The following is an 11,847-nucleotide window of genomic DNA, read 5'->3' as shown; positions in this document are numbered from 1 at the left end:
TTTCATCCTTCCTCAGAATTTATAATTTCAGCTGTCATAAGTTCACATTCTATGAATCTTTATTTTGCTTGTATGAAAGTCCTTTGGATCTCCTATACTGAAATTGTGATTTCAAGTAGAGTGGTTCTCAGTTACAAAATTTTGGGGGGTTTCTTTTCATAAGGCCTCTTCATTCATATTTTCTGCCAGGTGTGGTGACAAATGCCTATATTACCTGAGCTTGGGAAACTGAGACAAAATGTTCACTGAGATTTCAAGGCCTCCCTGGGCTATACTATGAATCAAGGCCAGCCTGAACATTGTAGCGAGACACTGTCACAAAATTAAAAAACAACCAAATAAACAGAGTCTTTCCATTCATAGTCTTGTTTTTGTAGGTTGTTTTAGTTTCTTTATGTTTTCCATTACTTCTTTCAGTTAGCTTTTAAAAACTTTGTCCTCTGATTCTAATGTCTGGAATTCCTTGTATTTTTTTTTTTGGCTTAAATTTAGGTTGTTCATTTGAATGGGTCATCCCATTCTATTATTTTGCATTTTTATGATCTTACGGTTGAAAAGTGGATACTTAAATCTTATAATATGGTGATTATGGAATCAAACTTGTGATGTCTTTGTTCCAGGGAAGAGACTGAGGTGAAACCATAATACATTTCCTGAACTTTTCTGATCCTGATTTTTTCCCAAATCATATGTTATCACTATATAAATCCTCCAACACATGTAGTTAGTTTAGATTGTTCAAAAACCAACTACAGATACTTTAATTTCCCTTGATGATGTACTTGATTGCAATGGTTGATACAATGAAAATCCACCTTTTTACCTGAAACTAGGTTATCACAAATACATATTTTCCATCAAATTATAAGATACATTTGTCATAAATGATGTCTTGATTTCTATACTATTTTTTCCACGATGAATTTTTCTAGGATTCTGTGACATAAAATACAACAGTAAAAGTGTCTGACAGGTAAACACAGTTTTTGTTTATTCATTGTTTTGAATTTTATGTATTTGAAACATTTAGTTTTCAGAGGTTGAATATATTTTCAGTATATAGATAGTGACTTATTTTTGAGAAGTATTAGTTTTCAGGATATAACCTATTGCAATATTTTCTCTTTTCTTTTCTTTTTTTGTACCAGGGATTGAACTTGGGTCCTTGTGCTTGCAAAGCAGGCCACCAAACCACTGAGCTATCCCCAGCCAACAATAGTTTCTTTTATATGCACTCCTCTCATATGGGTTAATAGAGATCAGTTGATTAAATACATTTAACACTGTAGGAATATTTTTTTCTGAAGAATCTAAATATATTTTTGAACATAATACATTACGATAATCAGTTGAGGATGTAATGCTTATGAAAACAGCCACAAAATATAAAATTCCAGATTTCTTAAGGTCAACAGCAACCAGTGATAGCCTCTGTAATTCCTAATACCAGTATAGTCTTAAAACGTCTTACTATATGATCTTTTTTCTAATTGCTTTTTATATATTTTAATTTTTCCAAGAAAATAAATAAGCACCTCCTTTCCTAATCACTCTTCAAAAAAGATTTTTCTTTTTTAAGCTGAAAATAAACTTCTAGAATTGAAAGATGAATAAAGGACAAAATAATAGTGAAAATAATGATAGCAAACAAATGGGTTCACCTTATTCTTCAGGCACTTGAACATTTTTGTTAGTCCTTCCTTGTTCATTTATGTCCAGAACTAGACAGATCTGGATAGACATTTTCAAGAACAGAGACTTTAATGTCATTTTCGGGTAAAATATCATTTAATATTCTATAATATAAAATAATAATATAAATTATATTGTTAAATACCCAGGCGTGGTTGTGCATGTCAGTAATTCCAGAACTCGGGAGGCTAAGGCAGGAGGATCACTGTGAGTTCTAGACCAGCCTGGGCTATATAGCGAGTTCCAGATCAGTCTCAACTACACAGTGAGACCTTGTCTCAAAAAAACAAAGCAAAACAAAAATTATATTGTTAAATAAATTTTAGATGAAAATATATTGAACTATATTTTAAAAACAAATATAAACAAAAAATTTAGCACCATAAATTTGAAATATATATATTGGGAGCAAGCTTTAGAATATTTGGCATGATTTTGCTATCCCTCAGGATTTTTTAAAAAACATTAGGAATCACTTAAGAAGAAGCAAAGAAAATACCTTTGTATAATTAAATATACCTTTGCCAGATCAGAAACAAATTTTTTCTTCAAGATGTTTGAAGCAAACTATAATTTGGCGAGGATCAAAGTACAGTTGAGAAGTTCGAGCTTTGAACATTAATATTCCACAATTTTCGCAGTGCAGAAAGCTTTCTTATATGTCAAAAAGAATCTTTTTAAAGGTGAGAAGGCAGATGTTATTGTTATTTGTATTGATATTGCTTTATAAGTTTGCGAATTTTAAAGTTTGGAATAGTTTATACTTTGAAAAATGGAATTTTATGAATAAAATATGTAAATCAAATAGAAGGGAGAACAAAGATTAAAAATCTCAACTTTCAGTGAAAAATGAGAATATAGAAAGAAAAAGAGGACAGATTACAAAAATAACATTAAGTAAAAAAATGGAAGAGATTAAAAAGCTAAAAAATGAAGGAGAAAAATGATAAAAGGAAAGAAAGAAGGTGATAAAAGAGAAAAATACAGTGAAATAAATCTGGAAGGGCAGTAGAAGAAATTAATAGATAATTTTTCATTAAGCTACATGTCGATGAATTTCCAAATGAAGCTGTTATTATTCTTATTCAAAATAAAATTTTATTTATTTTTTAAAGGGTTTATGGTATGGATCTTAAAAATTTCATGTATAAAGAAACTTACTTATAAATTAATCCATAATAATCTCGCATCACACTTTAAAGTAAATAGCTATGCCTTAATTATTAGCATTGGCAAATATTATTCAGCTTTAGTATAAGATGATATCACTAACACTATACAATTTAGGGATAATTAAATATCTGAGAATAAAGAATGAATCAATAGCTATCATTAAAAAATTATTCATTTATTCTTACTTTAATGATACTATATAAGCAGGAAAAATTTAAAAAATAGTCAGATTTTTAAAAAATCTAAGTAATGTAAAAAGATTAAACCTAAAATTTCAGCATTTTCTTCTTAGAAATACTGTATATGGTGTTTGCGGTGAAAATTTTTCTTTCTCTATATGTAAACTAGAATTTTACAATTTTAGCAGATTTACTCTTCATCAAAGCATGTCTCTGTACACAGCCAGGATAAATTTTATATAGAGAATGTGTATTTTTAAGAAACCTGCCAAAGGTAGCATAAATAATACCTTCAAAGGAAAAAAAATTGTTTCATAAAACATTGGACAGAAAAAGGAACAAAGCTTTTGTTTTCTATTTGCTAACCAAGAAGAATAGCTGAATAAATATATAAACATTTATGTTGGAACTAAAAACTATCAATAATGGTATTTCATTGTGCAGCACCAAAACAATCTTGACTTTGACTGTTACAGAAAGCTCAGCTTCTATTCTGAAGCACATCTACTCATATGTATCTTGGCAGATCTCAGTGGCCCCTGGGAGAAAGTAATATCTCAATTTACATATCAAAGCAAATGAAAGGTCCAAACTTCAGGATGTGAAAGCATTCTATGCATTAGAATTTTCAACAAATTTTACTCCAAACCCAAGCTGTTTCCTTTGTCACACAATACTTAGCACACTATAGTACCTGGCTGAAAGTTAAGGAGGATAAATTTAAGAAAGGGAAAATAACACTATTCCAATGATGTTTGAATTGAATAATAGTTTTGAATAAAGATATAGGAAAAGAAAAAAGTAATTTCAAAGATACTGTACACTGATTTTCACTGACTATTGAAGAAACATTTTAAGTGATCATCTCAGTTTTCATATTTACAATAATTCATTTACATTTTTTAGAAATTTTACTTCCCCTTGTGCAGGCTGCGGTATACATTTAGTTTAAAAAGAAATTAACATGAAAAAGTGAAAAACTGGAAACAAAATCTTTATAAATAGAGAGGGGTGGAGGGATTGAAGGGAGGCCCGGAGAACGGGGAAAAATTAGAATCAAGATATATTATGTAATGGTAAATATCTCCAGTGATGCATGACATTATATTGTATACTTAAAATGTCCCAATAAAATAAATAAAAATTAATAATAAAAATCAAAAATGCATTACAAGCATAAACCTAACACAGATATCTTCAGCAAGGATTTCTTGTTCATACAGCATCGAAGGCTAGATATATCAAAAGTAATAAAGGATAAGAAAGTAAATTAAATAACCATGGTATTTCAAGAAATTGTTGATAAAGCACACATTAAAGGTTAGTGTCTTCTTTTCAGATATCAGTGATCAAGTTTTCTGTTATAGTTTACTTATTTTTTACAATTGAATTATTTCATCTTTCAATTTTTATCCATTCTACAATTCCATTTTTCTCTACTAAGTCAAATTAATGAGAAATTTGATCTTTAAAAATCATCAAGACAAGACCTTCAACGCAACAACAATCTCAAAAGAAATCACAAAGATACTTTCTCTCTCTCTCTCTCCCTCTTTCTCTCTCTCTCTCTCTCTCTCTCTCTCTCTCTCTCTCTCTCTCTCTCTCTCTCTCTCCCTCATTCTCTCTGCTACCACTAAGTGAAGCCTTGGTATGATTTAGTAACTGCATTACAACATTTAGTAACTGTATTATAATATATTATCCCCTTCCTCCTCACAACTATGTAATTCCCTGGTTTAGCAGTGTTAAGAATGTAATTGCATTCATTGGGAGCTTTGTTCATGGGTTCTTATTTGCCTATTTCTCTATTCCTGTAAATATTTATGTACCTAAATTATGCACAGAGCCAAGTGTTAAGTAATCAAACCTCTTTGCAATTTTTGGTATGTTGATAACACAACCAATACCAGTGTTCTCTCCTCTTACTTATATGCTCCTAAATCTTTGTGAATTAACACCATATAACACACAGTACCATTCATGGCAAAAAACACTTAAAACATATTCTTGAATTTGAGATTCATTATTGCATTTTCTTTCAACTAACACTTATGGAACATCTACCATGTGACAATCACAGTGATTAATGATTTTTTACAATGACATTTCTTTTCCCAAGAGATAATTGTCTTACTGTTGTAAATAGGCAACTGATAAATATAAAGCAATATTAAATCTAACAAGAAAAGAATAACGGCATATTATTTGAAGGAGAGACAAGAAACTTAATTTGTTTGGAAGCTGACACAGAAACAGGTTCAGCAAGGAGTGTAGAATGACTATTATCTAGATGTTAAAAATAAGATATCTGATATTCAAGAGGTCTAGTCAATCAAATTCTCAAAGAATGTTAGTTCAAGAAGCAGAGCCCAAATCTTTGTGTGTATTGTTTCACCAATATCACTATACTATATTTTATAATGTTCTTTCTAATGTAGTCTCATGAAAAGTTATATTTTAACATTTGATTGACTTTCTCAATTTTTTCTTTAATTTATATTGTTCCTTTTATCATTAGCTTGTTAAAGATGAAGATTTGTACATATAAATTATATTAAAAAGTTGTAATTCAAACATTGTCTGATATGAGTGTCAAATAGTGTAAGAGTTTTAGAAAATCCTTTAAAATATTACTAAGTTCAAGTTATTAATCATTTTTCAGCTTCAAAAATTTTCTCAGCTTTAAGTATTATTTACATTCTAAGGTGATTTCTTCCATTTGTTGATTTTATATTTGCAGGCATGATATATGTCTATATTATATTTCATGGCAGATATAATTTATTGATCTGTAGTTAGAATTCTGATTTAGCAATAATTACTTGATCATCTGTGGATAATATATTCTAAATAATATTGTGTAAACTGGCTACCTTTATCTACTTTCATTTTCTACTTTTCTGTAATTTTGATAATGTATACATGGTCAAGTCTTTGTGTAGCTCTATTATCTATAACAGAAGTACCAAAGTTGACATTAATTTACCTAAACTTTGTTTCACATCACTAATATATGCATGCCATAAGCTAGCTCTTTGGCATCCCTTAAATCCTCAACATTACTGTGGTAACAGTAATTGTTTTTCATCTTTCAGAATGTCATTTTCAAACAAATATTGATATTTGAATAATTTTCTATTAACATTACTAAGAGATAAGCATGTGTTTTGGTGCCTTATAGTAGTGCCTCTTTATCCATGGTGGATATGTTCAAAGATGATCAGTGAATGGCTGAAACCACAGGTATTGGAGGCTTAAGCATTATATGTCATTCTGTAATATATTTCTATGATAAAATTTATTTTATAAATGAAACAATACACAATGAACAATAGTAGAAATATTGTAATACTATATTATAACAAAAGTAATATTAGTAATTTTGTCTTGAAAAATCCCTTTGTATAGCTTAGTAAACTCAGCATGCAATTTATTTTCCTTAAGTAAAAACTTTTGCTTTAATTATCCAAAAAATCTTTTAATCCATTACTTATCGACCCATGCTATGAAATTCAATAAAGCCAGAAATGTCTGTTCATTTCAGATGCACATTTTTGAATAAGGTCTTTATATCTTGGGGGGGCTGATTGTTTTGAATTCTTTATATATTCTAGATAATAGTCCTTTGTCTGAGGAGCAGCTGGTAAAAAGTTTTTCCCACATTGTAGGTTGTCTCTTAGTTCTGTTGATGGTTTCTTTTGCAGTGCAGAAGCTTTTTCATAAGATGAGATCCCAGTTGTTGATTATTTCTGCTAGTTCCCATGCTACTGAGGATTTGTTCATAAAATCTTTGCCTGTGCCAGTGTCTTAAAGAGTTCTACCTAACTTATCTTCCAGAAAGTTTAGTGTTTCTGTTTTGATATTTATATCTGTAATCCACTTGGATTTTAATTTAGTGCATGGTGAAAGATAAAAGTCTAGTTTTAATCTTTTGCAAGTTGAGATCCAGTTTTTCCAACACCATTTATTAAAGAGGCCATCCTTTCTCCAGCGGTTATGATCAGCTCTTTTGTCAAAGATGAGGTAGCTGAGTACATTTGGAGTTGTTTTAGTGTCTTCCAATCTGTTCCACTGTTCCTCAGGTCTGTTTCTTTGCCAGTACCATGCTGTTTCTATCACAGTGGCTTTGTAGTATAGTTTCAAGTTGGGAATTGTTATACCCACTGCCATGTGTCTGTTGCCTAGGATGGTTTTTGCTGTTCTAGGTCTCTTATGGTTCCAAATGAATTTTTGGAATATTTTTTCTACTTCTGTGAAATATAGTGTTGGAATTTCAAATGGTGTTGCATTGAATATGTATAGCAGTTTTGGTAGTATGACCATTTTCACTATGTTGATTCTTCCTACCCAGGAGCAGGGGATATCTTTGCATTTTCTTACATCCTCTTTGATCTGTTTTTAAAGAGTGCTGTAGTTTTCAGTGTAGAGGTCTTTTGCTTGTTTTGTTAGATTGAGTCCTAGATACTTCATTTTTTGGATGTTATTGTGAAAGGTATTGTTTCCCTAATTTCTCTCTCAGTGAGTATATTATTTGTGTACAAGAAGGCTATTGATTTTTGGGTGTTGACCTTGTATCCAGCTACTCAACTAAAGGTGTCAACTAAGTCTAGAAGTCTTTTGGTGGAATATTTTGGGTCTTCAATGTAGAGTATCATATCATCAGTAAATAATGACAGTTTAACTTCTTCCTTTCTTAACTTTATTGCTTCAATTTCTTTCTCTTTTCTAATTGCTATGGCTAATGTTTCCAGAAGTATATTGAAGAGGAGTGGTGATAGTGGGCATCCTTCTCTTGTTCCTGATTTTAATGTGAAGGTTTTCAGTTTTGGCCATTTAATATGATGTTGGCTGTTCATTTTTCATAGACAGTGTTTATTAAGTTGAGATATAGGCCATCTATTTCAATTTTTTGCAGGGTTTTTATCATGATTTGGTGTTGAATTTTCTCAAATGCTCTTTCTGCATCTATCGAGAGGATCATATGGTTTTTGTCCTTGACTCTGTTAATGCAGTGTATTACAATTATTGACTTATGTATGTTGAAGCATTCTTGCATCCTTGGTATAAATCCGACTTGGTCAGGATATATGATCTTCTTGATGATCCTCTGTATTCTGTTTGCTAGTATCTTATTAAAGATTTTGCATCGATATTTATTAAGGAGATTGGCCTGTAGTTATCTTTTTTAGTTGCATCTTTCCCTGGTTTGGGAATGAAAGTGATACTTGCCTCAAGGAATGAATTCGGACATATTGCTTCCCTTTCAATTTCATTGAAGAGTTTGAAGAGTAATGGCAGTAGATCTTCTGTAAATGTCTTGTAAAATTCATCAGTGAATACATCAGGACATGGGCTTTTTATTGTTGGTAAATTTTTAATTACATTATCAATTTCACTGATTGTAATTGGGCTGTTTAAAATGTTTTTATCTTCTTTTTTCAACTTTGGTAATTCATAAGTATCTAGAAATCTGTCCATTTCTTCTGTGTTTTCCATTTTTTTAGAGTACAGGATCTCAAAGTACATATTGACTATCCTATGGATTTCTGTTGGATCTCTTGCGACTTCACCTTTTTCATTCCTTACTGCATGGATCTGAAAGAGAAAAATAAAAATATCCTTTGTCAATATATTTAAGTGTTTTTACCAGGACGATTATGCAAATGATGGAAGTTGAACAAAATCATTATTTTAAAATAAAGAATATTCTATGTAACTCTATAAAAGACAATTAGATGCTAATGATTATATATTTCTCTTCTTGTGTCATGACATGGGAAGAGCAAAGCACCCACAAGTCATTCAAACTTAGACAACTGATCTTATTAGAGAGTAGCATCTTTCATGGAGTTTACAATATGGATCAATTGGAGGAAAGGAAGGGGAAGAAGAAAAATGATTTTTTTCAAATCCTATCTCCCCTTATTAGAAAAGCAAATTTCTTAGGTCTTTTTCTTATATCAGAAGAATGTAATGATTCTGAATTTCTCTATGTAGATTTATATTTAAGGCTGGCTATTTTAGAACTCTTCTGAACAGGCTAGGCTAGTTAAAAGGAAAGTGTTTACCTATGAAATATGACATCAGATTTTCAATGAAGTTATTTTATTCTATAAACGCTGGAAAACATGGGAAATGTAGAGATGAAATATATATGCATATTTATAGAATTGTCACCACTTTCATTTTTAAATCTCATTCCTTTAAAGTCACATTATAATATTCTAAATGTTCTTTTGCTATCAGTAAATAACTACTAATAATTTAATGAAATTGTTCTCAATTTAAAGAAAATTTACAAGGAAGCAAAATGCTTTAAATATATACTATAGAGTGGGTCTATGCAAAAATTCTAATTTATATTTTTACATTGAAACTTTGAGATATGCTAATGGGACTCATACTTGGCCCTATTATCCTTTACCCATACCACAGTTAAAATTAATACCTTTGGTTGAATATGATGAGGTTATGAGCGACAATGAGAAATTTAACAATGTAGACTTGCTCAGAAGCAGAGTTGTTCACTTTTTCAGAATGAGATAACACAGCAATGAAATTCCTTTCAGAAAGTACTCCAAAATTGTTAAAATTGTTGTAATTAATCCCAGTTGCTATGGAAAGGCATTCCTCCCTGCTCATTTGGCTTAGAGGTGACTGTTCATTTAATGCAGATGTATCATTCATATTTTAAGTAGAGTGTTTATTTTTTTCTTACCAATAATGGTGAAAAGTCTGTTGTGATAAACCTATTTTAATTTTAAAGAGCATTGTGTTCTAGTATTTGCAACTTTCTGTGGAGCAGACATTTTGGCAACTTTTGTTTCTGGAGTCAGATTAAAAAATGTTTTTCTCCCATATTAAAGACCTTATCCCCTTAGAGTAGATGTTAGCCAATTCATGCATACTTATATGTGTGTACATGGCTAGATAGATAGATGATCAATAAATGATAGAGACAGATTAGATATATTGATAGATTTAGAGACAGATAGATAAAGATTTATAGGTATTTTCTCACCTTCTAATCCAAATGTCTGCACCACTGCATATACAGATATCAAGTAGGTAGTACTCTGCATTCGTGGAACATGAATTGGATTAATTTTGGATCCACATTGCTAGTTTTCAGCCTTCTGTATAGTCATTTTTATTAATATTCATCAGCCTTGAAAATTCAGAAATTCTCTGTGGTAACTGTTTTTCCATTCTTCTCTAGTGCTTGTTTACTGCAAGGAGCTAGGGAAATATATAAAGTATTCTGTATTCAAGAGAGGGTGCTGGGAAGATATTTTTTAGTCCCAAAAGTAAGGGTGCATTATATCCTATGTAGGCTACCACAGTACTCATGTGACCTGAATACAATTGGAGGCTTTGTTTTCCTATTTCATGAAACAAGTAAATGCTTTTTTTTTCCCCTGAATTATTGCATATATTTATTTTTTGAAAGTATGGGGAAAAACTCATCTGATGTATCAGTGAAAAAAAAATTTTACTGCAAACAAATGTATACAAATTAGATTCATTAATATTGGCTTACTAATGAACACATTCAGATGCAAGAGTTACGTATATCAGCTTTGCCAAATTTCTTTCTGTTTCATATTATTCTCAACTCAGTGCACCAATATTGGGAATTAGTAAAAGTAAGAAGGGAACTTGATAAGATCAGTTATGATGTTCTCTCTAAAGTACGCAATACTTGTTTGAATCTGTCATGAATCTATTCACATAAATCACTACGATGAGGATATTAAATCTGTAATTGCTTCCATCATGAGGTTTAATTCTACTATTGTGGGTCTTCAGGTAGTTTATTTTTAATATATAGGAGTGGTTTAATATATATTACTGTATTTCAGTACTTCAAAAACTCTTCTGAGTTACTATAACCGATATTTTAAACTTTAGCTTTCTCATTGCTCCTGTGAGATTCATTTATCCTTTTTTATGCCACAGTAGCACCCCATTGTGTATAATTACTGAATATATTTTATTCATTCATTTGTTTATAGACATACAGGCATTACAAAGATGTAGCTTTTTTGAAGTTTTTGTTATAAACATGTATATGCATACATCACTGTGGGTATGTCTATAACATTTTGGAAAGACATTTAGAAGGGAACTACTATTAACGATTTTGTTTTTTATTTTTATTGTTTGATTTTGATATATTGTGTTTGCTGTACATTATTATTATGTTCACTAAAGGAAATTGATACATGTATAAAATATTAAAATTTCCTCTGGCCCCCAACTCCTATTTTATTTATTCAGCATCAGATTTACTTATTTACCTCATAAGACCTTAAAAAATTAATCATCACATCACAGATTGAAAGCCGGACTAAAAGGAAGATGAATATAAAGGCAATTTTACTAAGTTAACGTAAATTTTCAGATATATTGTCTGCACTGGATAATAATAATTTTTTTTCAGTTCCGTCTTATTATCTGTATATTCATATATATGATATATGTATGATATACATATTAGAGAGAGGAGTTTTTCCTGTAAGTGGAACCATATGATATTTATTCTTCTGTTTCTGAGTTGTTCACATAAAATTATGGTCTCAAGGTGCCTACATTTTCCTACAACTGATTTAAATTTATCCCTTTTATGGCAGAGTACTCTACTGTGTATTAAACAGATTTTTTAATCCATTCATCTGTTGATGGACATTGAACATTTTTTTTTCCCATTTCCCAGTATCTATTATAAGATTTAATCCTTATTTCCACTTTCAGTTTTTCACACCAGGAAAACAATGTGGTATTTAAACATTTGCGTTAGATT

Source organism: Fukomys damarensis, unplaced genomic scaffold (assembly GCF_012274545.1).
Source record: "Fukomys damarensis isolate Sample0158 unplaced genomic scaffold, DMR_v1.0_HiC HiC_scaffold_39, whole genome shotgun sequence".
Taxonomy (NCBI): Eukaryota; Metazoa; Chordata; class Mammalia; order Rodentia; family Bathyergidae; genus Fukomys; species Fukomys damarensis.
Note: the sequence above shows the minus strand (reverse complement) of the source record.